At 42.0% G+C, this 8325-nt stretch overlaps 1 pseudogene; it reads left to right on the top strand.

The window, feature by feature from the left end:
• The first annotated feature begins 1275 nt into the window (after positions 1 to 1275).
• On the top strand, positions 1276 to 1691 carry LOC143655537 (uncharacterized protein C14orf119 homolog; annotated as a pseudogene).
• The last annotated feature ends 6634 nt before the right edge of the window (positions 1692 to 8325 follow it).

Raw genomic sequence — 8325 nt, 5'->3', positions numbered from 1 at the left:
ACCTCTATGAGATTCATCACAACATACAAGGCACAGCTCTGCCTTCTCTTCCTTGTATACAGCCACATAAACCTACTGCAGCCACTGCATTGAAATAATAGCCACAGGTCAAAACTCCTAACAGGGCTCAAATCCAGACTTTCTACCTCCAGATAAGCAGGAATACTCACCGTGGATATTGGATGGAGGAATGGTGAAAGTAGATACAATGTAGTCAGTGGCCGCATATGGGAATTAGAACTGTGAACTGGCCTTGACCTGAGGTCCCCTAACAAATATGTAGACAACTCTAAGAGCATCCAGTGTCTGAGCCCCAGAAAAACTGCATAAATAAATAAAATGTTGGATACATGTCCCTACCCAGGAATTTTATGCCTTATTACCTAAAGGACTGGCTAGCTAACTGTCAGGAACCAGTGCAAAATGAAAATACAGGGCCCTTTGTTTAAAATTAGTGTGAATTTCAAGATGTCAACAGCAGGGCATTAAAACCAAGCATGGAACACTTCTGACCATGGGGTTCTGTGATGCTGCACAGTCACATGCCCTAAGACCTGTATGCCTGGAACTCTCACCCACTCAGCCAGATAGTAGATGCTCCAATTATGCAATAAATATAAATTTTTAAATCAAATATCTGTTGCAAAATAATTGCCTACCCTCACTAAAATCTTCAAGAACAAGCCTATTTTTCCTAATTAAGTCTCTGGTTCCATGGGCACCTTATTTCCATATTAAACATGATGAATTATATTAATTCAAGCATTCAATAAGAATTTCCTGAGCTTCAGGCACTCCACTAGGTTTTGGTGATATAGTGAGAAAAGGCAGAGGTCTTCTAGGGAAGTTACAGGGAAAGAAACAGACACGAGTCAAATAATCAAACAAATAGTTGCGGGCAATAGAGGGACCAAAGGAAACCCAAGGCGGCTGGTAATGAAGAGCATACATCAGGACTTCACACCATTTCCAATTATGGTCTCTGTTTTCGTTGCTGCTTGATTTTGAAGGAACTTGACTTTGATTTTTATTTTCTTTTGGTTTTATTTTGAAGAAAGAATATCTGTAAGAGCATCAAATTCAAAGGGTCAATGCCTGGGCTTGATCCCTTTGAGTCTTCCCAGACTAAGACATGGTTCAAAAGAGCACACCATAAGAAGAAAGGAAGGGACTGGTGTGCTTAGGGCATTCAGGAAACATGGAAGCAGTACCAATAGCTGGAGTCGAAGGACTTTTGAGATGGTTCCCAAGTGCTCTCTAGGAGGAGAGGGGAGGATGCCATTGGAAACATTTTCCTCTTCAGTGCCACTGTGCTTCCCTTCTCCCTTGCCCTCAGTACCAAACAATATTACTAACTCTTCCCCTCTTGCAATGCCTTACATCATTTCCCAGAAGATGAAGTGTACTCTGCTCTGGTTTGCTAGTTGTTCAGGTTCCCAGCCTGAATGTCTCCTACAGGACCTGGGAGCTAAGGTAGTGCCAAGAAAATTACAGACACTGTTGGATGGTCTGGAGCAGCCTACTGTGTCTGAGACAAACCAACTTCCTTGTATCTTTGAGTGTCAGCTATGTCTTTGGGATCAATGGTTTTGAGGTGGAGCTGAGCAGGAGACAATGAATTTGTCAGGCAACTGGAGATCAGTGAACCAGAATTCATGGCAAAGTTTTACCTTTGGCTGCTACAACTGTGAGGACTGATAGGCATTAAGAGCAGAGAAGACAACCACAGCTGATGGAGTTAAGGTATGACCTTACAATGAGAACTCAACTCAGATGTACCACTTAGAGACTTGGGGATTTTAAATCCATCATCTGATTGAACTCTCTGACCAGCACAAGCATGGATATTTTGAACATTTATAGCACATCACCTAAATTCCTATTATATGTGTTTTCCACCTAAGAAAATCCAAATCATCTGTATGCCTCTTTGCTTGCTTCTTTCCAGGAGATATCAAATACCCAAGAATTTGATGACTTCTTTTGCATCCATAATTGAAAAGAACCAAAGTGTTATAGCTCAAGTTTTGGCCTGCCACTGGCCCATGAAAGGCATAAAATAGAGCCCTCCTGTTTCAGAAACAGGAGAGATGAAGGGTAATAAAACATTGTTTTGTTTTTTTAGGTTAGCTAGATTCACATGGCTGGTTTCACCATCCTTTCCAGATTCTGGCATAACAGTGTGATAGTCAGGAATCTCTAGAGAAAACAAAACAGACAGGAGATATCTGTAAATATGAGATTAATAAAGGTGTCTTACACAACCAGGAGAATAGAAGAGTCCAAAATCAATACAGCAAGCTGTGAAGCTGGCAGCTACGATGAAGGGTCTGGACAAACTCCACAGGAGAGGCTTACTGGCAGAAGAAGCAGTGAAAAAGTCTCCCCTCCTCCCTAAAAACCTCAACTGATTGGATTATTTCATTGGTGGAAGCCAGGCCTCAGTTGATCACAGATGTAAGCAGCCACACATGTAATCAACTGATTGATGATTTAATACACCAGCTTTCTAGTTTGTCAACCAGCCACAAAATATCCTTGCAGCAATGATCAGACCAGTGCTTGCTGGACTAGACTACTGGGCCTCATCACTTGGCCAAGTTGACACCAGAACCTAACCATCACACATCCCAACCATTAGCTTTCTCAGATGTTTTGGTAAAAGTGTGGAAAATCAGGAGTGCAAGATAATTAGTTATTTCCCCCTCCACTGATGTTCATTCATTTGAATCTAAACAGCAATGACTTTTTCCAAAGAATATATGATATCCTTGGAGCTGGTAGTGATTGTTCCTATTCTGTAACATTGCTGTATGATAATATGAAAACAGTCTTTACAGATTAAGGCTTTATTTTTGCATACCGATATAAAGAATAGATTTTCAGAAGAAGAAATAAGAAAAGTAAGGCAAGGAGAGTCTGAGGAGAGAAACCAAAGACATTAGAGAGAAATTGAAGGAGCATGGTTCCAGGTAAACCAAAGGAGGGAGTGGTCAGCAATGGAAGCCATGCTCTGAGGGTAATATGGAGGACTCGAAAACATGAATGACTCTTATGGGATAGAGATGACCTTGTGAATAACACGCACAGCCTTTTCCATAGATTGGGGAAGGTGATAGAGAGAACAAGAGGCAAGAAAATACAGACAGCAAGTGTTGAGATGTTTGGTAGCTATAGAGGGATATGAGGTCAAGGGAGGATTTTTTTTGCTAAGGCAGGGAGAGATCTGAGCATGTGAATTGCTGATTACAAAGATGCAACTGAAATGGAGAGGCTGAATCCACAAGAAAGAACATAATTACTAGTGTGAAGTCAAGGGAAGGTGGGAGGTAGGGGAATCCAGAAATCAGGAGAGATGGTAGAGAAGATGATGTAGATGTAGATATGTTTTAAAATTGGTAGTGAGACATTGCTTCTCTGTGTAGCCTTGCATTTATGGCAGAAAGAGGAAAAACACTCATATCTTCTCAAAACCCATAAGACTTCAGACCCTCTGCCCCATAATTCTGCAAATGCTATGAGAAAGATGGTCTTCTGTCCACCGTGTTTACAAACTTGTAGCTCATACGGGTTTAGGGATTTAGTCAAGACTATACACGGACACCAGGTTCAACCCCAGGGTTGACTCCAAAGCCATGTTCAATGGTTGGTAATGAGACTGCTGGAATCAAATGGCTTCCTGACATTTTTGAACGGCATGACCTTGGGTTGTTCAACTCAATCCCAGGGAACATGATCTCTCACCTCCCCACTTACTTTATAGGGTTAATGTGAACAAACGAGAAAGTGCAAACTTGTGTGTTTTTACTTCAACAAATATTGATTCATTGATTCATTCAGTAAATATATCCTGAGGGCCTCAAAAGCCGAACTGAGTGCTACCCATTCCATAAACTGACAAAGCACAGCGCCACCCAGAAGGGATGGGAGATAGACACACCCACACATGCACAGGATGTTCCAGACGGAGCAGGGACAAAGTGTGACCCAGGATGTTCTGGATGCCCAGAGGGGGTCGCCTGACCCTCCTGAAGAGGATGGGGAAATGGAGGACTCCAGGAAGGGAATATATCAATGATTTATTGCTGCATAACAAAGCACTCAAAAAGTTGTGGCTTAAAACAAGGATGATCTTCTTTATCATTCTCTTTCACAGTCCTGGAGTTTGTTTGCACTCAAATAGGTGTCCCATGCATTTGCCATCCCATGATAGCTAGGGATAGACTCGTATCCAAGGCATCTTCACATGCATGTCTGTGACTAATGGCAGCTATTGTCTGGGACCTCTGCTGGGGTTGTTGGCCAGAGAACTTACACATGAACTCACCATATGGCCAGGGCTTCCTTATAGCAAGGCAGACGCATTCCAAGAGGAATCATCTCAAGAGACACCTTTTATGACCTCAATTCAGCACTATCACTTCCCTGTCCCCTATTTGTTGACCAGTCATTAAAGATTGGAGCAGATCAAGGAGAAGGGAGAGAGACCGCATCACTCTGTGTGAGGAGTGTCAACATCACATTATAAAAAGAGCCTCAGGATGGAACATTTTGCAACAGATACTTTTGGGAAACATGATCTCCCTCAGGGAGGATGGCCAGCAGGTGTCCTACAAAAGATGCCTCTGGTCAGAATTGGAAGGATGAGTAGGTCTTCTCCATCCATGGAGCAGCAACCATGTAGTATAGCCTAGAGAGAAGGCCAAAGGTTCCCTGTGTTGATGGAGCACAAAGGGCGAGTAAGGAAGAAGAAGAGATACTTACAGACCAGAATACACTACAAACAGGCAATCAGTATTTGCTGCACTTGAGCACGTGCTATGTGTCCATATGTGTGTCATTCTGGCCGTGAGGCTCATCACTGGGAAAGGAGGTGGGGTAGGATGAGGGAGAATGCACAGGTCATGTTAGGTGTCCTCAATCCCAACTCACTACAGGTCTCCCCAAGAGTATAATAGATGCTCCTCCCCCTTTGTGGAAGCATGAAATGAGGAGGCTTTGTTGGCAAGGGGAGGCCACTGGTTTTTCAAACCACATCAGCTGCTCCCTCTGCAAAAGGTGAGTATCCCTATAGCCAACCCTTCATTTCAACCCATTATGCTTGTGATGGTTTGAACCTGTGTGTATCATGTTCTTAAGCTTAATCCATACCTGTGTGTGTGAACCCATTGCAAGTAGGACGTTTTGATGAGGCTATTCAGTTAAGGTGTGACCCACCTCAATCAGGATGGGTCTTAATCCTCTTACTGAAGTCCTTTATAAGAGAAAGAAATTCAGACAGAGGGAGAAAAAGCCACAGAACTCTGTAGCAAGAAGCTACATCAATGGAACTGATAGAGAAAGGAGAGAATAGCCAATGCCACTATTGCTATGTTACAGAGGAGCCAAGGATCATAGGCAACCATCCCAAAATGCCACAGTCTTCAGGGAGAAAGCATCACCTTAATGATGCCTTGATTTGGACTGACTTTCTGTTTCAAAACCTAATAAGCTAATACATTCCCATTGTTTAAGTCAACCCATTTCATGGTATTTGCTTGAGCAATGGGCAGCCTAGGAAAATAAAACAGTATTTTTTCATCTTTTCTCAATAGTATTCCAGCTCTCCAGTCCTGAGTTGTCCAATAGGTAGCTCCTAGCTATAGGTGGTTCTTGAGCAGTTGAAATGTGGCTAGTAAGAATGGAGATGAGCCCCAAGTGTGAAATGCAAGCTGGATTCCAAAGATAGTACGAAAAAAAGAATGTCCAACATCTGATTAATAATTTTTATATTGATCAAATGTTGAAATGATAATATTTTGGGTATATTGGGGGTAAATAAAATGTACTATTCAAATTAGTTTTACCTGTTTGTTTCTTTCCTTTTTTTAATGTGGCTACTGTACAGTACCACATGTTTTATTTCCACTGGGCAGTGCTTCCCTTGTCACCTAGAACTTCTGAAAACCCAAGTTCTTTCCCATCTCTGTGTCTGTGCTGAAGCCATTTCCCCAGCCTGGGCTGCCCTTACTACTCTCTGTCAGTGCAAATATTTCTCTTCTAAAATTCCAGCCCGGTCTTCTCTATGGGGCCTACAGTGAAGCCTGCCAAGTTTAGCTCTCTGATCAGTTCATTTATGTTTAAGTCCTGACATATCTCCTTAGACTGTAATCCCTGTCCACAGTTTTATAATAAGAGTGTTGTTTAATGGGCAAAAGTGAAGTCCAGAACTCCGGCTTCCATTAATCCCTTTCTCTACTCAAGAACTCAGATTCTGTAGCAACGATTGAACATGCAGCTGATACGGGGGCTCTTCCAAAGCCTCCCCACACTTTTAAACATCCCTTTGCATTCAGGCCCTGCATTGTGATAGAGCAGCAGCTCATGCTTCAATGTGGTGCATTTCCCATCTCAAAGCCTTCGAAAACGAAAAGCAAACTGGAAGAGCAGCATCGGAGCCCCTCTCAGCCGAGATGGCGCCTTGCCCAGTGACCAGAAAAGATACAGTTCATTTCTCTCATACCTACAGCCACCAAATGTCTGGAAACCTGCCCTACGACTTCTTTTCAAAATAAACTCGTAATCTCCAATGGTATTCCTTTCTTGAATCAGTTCCTGACAGGGAGGATTTACATTTCTAGCCCCAGTAGAGTGGCCTTGTTTTCTGATCTTTCTCTTGATCAGCCATGCTACTGATCCCCAAACTTTCATTTGTGCCTAGAAATGGCTTATGTTTGGAAAGCTCAAAAAGATATTCAAATTTACTATTTACTGTCTAGTAAATTTTCTATTTACTAGAAAATGAAATTGAAGAGTAAGACAATTGGATGCACTTGGCTCTTTCGAAAACACTAAGAATTTAAGCCATCTCTACCAAGCATGGCGGGATATTCATGGATAGGGAAACTGGTTAAGCAAGGAAAGATCTAAATACATGGAGCATGTCTACAGAGGGCTGAGAGCTCTCTATGACCCATACATATAGATATGTAAATATAAACTTAACCCTAGTAGATATTCTGTTTAAATACATTGGAGCCAAGGGAGATTTGTGAATTAGGACGCCACTATTTGAAACCAATATGAGGGTTAGGCTAGTTCTGGCCATTCAATGGGCGGTCCAGGTGGAAAGACACATGCTAGTAGATACAGGAAGGACGACTGGGCAGCTGCTGCTGCTGTCTGTTAAGTATACACCAGGCTCTGTGCTAAGTATTTAACCTTTATTATCTCATTTAATCCCCACCATTCCTGTGAGGTGGGTATGAGCACAATTATATAAATAAAGGTGGGAATTTGCCCAAGGTCAACGGTGGGACTAGGATTTAGACCTAGCTTTACCCAGCTCTAAACACACGCACTAACCATTGAGTGTATTTCCTCTCAATGAAAAACAGCTATTCTTTTTCTGGTTCGGCAGGAAATCATTCATTTCTCCATCTATCCATCCATCCATCCATCCATTCATTCATTTTCTTTGCAAATATTTACTGAATGCATCCTAATGGAAAGTCCTTATTGGGTCCTGATAAAAAAAAAATTACCTCTGTGGACCTATTTTGGGGGCTACCTCAGAAGACAAAGTGACTGAATGAAGAATCCTTACACACACTCAGGATCCCAGCTCCACTGGAGAATCTCAGAATGCCCCGGCCTTCTTTTCCTTTCTGTAGACTTGAAGAACAAGCTGTTCCCTGGGGAAAAATAAATTACTGGAAGGACAGCATCAGGGCATCAAGGTAGCCAAGACAGGTCTTCACAAACCCCCAGGTCAATGTCTCTTCTGAAGAGAGTAGCACAGGAACTCCAAATCATTGAACGAGAAGTTAAAGCCCAGTAATAAAAGCCTTAATGATAAGGACTAACATTTGTTGAGGATCTTCTGAGCACATTTAATTTGCAGAACTCTATGCATCCGGGATCATCATTATTCTTATTTTATTACTGAAGAAATTGAGACTTAGTGAAGATAACTGCCCAGGTCACATAAACACCAGCATTGACTGTAGTCCTTCTGATTCCACAGTCCACCCTCCACCTCAATGCTGTGTGTCCCTGAAGACTGCAATGCTCACACAAAGAGGTTGAAGCAATGATTACATACCTATTTAACATAAACCTTGGAATGGCATGATTATGTCTAAACCACAGGCAATGACCCACTTATTTCAATGCAGGTTGAATACCTGAACTTTCCAGTGCAATCAAAAACATGCAAAATCTTCAAACTCTTAAGATGTAACTTACAATGAATTTTAGCTTGCTACAATCAAAACTCATTTATTGTGTTTCTAGTAGAGATATGATGTGTTTTTATCTAGCTGCTCCTTTCAAAGGGATCGGTCC

This window comes from Tamandua tetradactyla, chromosome 2 (assembly GCF_023851605.1).
Source record: "Tamandua tetradactyla isolate mTamTet1 chromosome 2, mTamTet1.pri, whole genome shotgun sequence".
NCBI classification, from domain to species: domain Eukaryota; kingdom Metazoa; phylum Chordata; class Mammalia; order Pilosa; family Myrmecophagidae; genus Tamandua; species Tamandua tetradactyla.
Note: the sequence above shows the minus strand (reverse complement) of the source record. Positions and strands in the feature narration are given on the sequence as shown.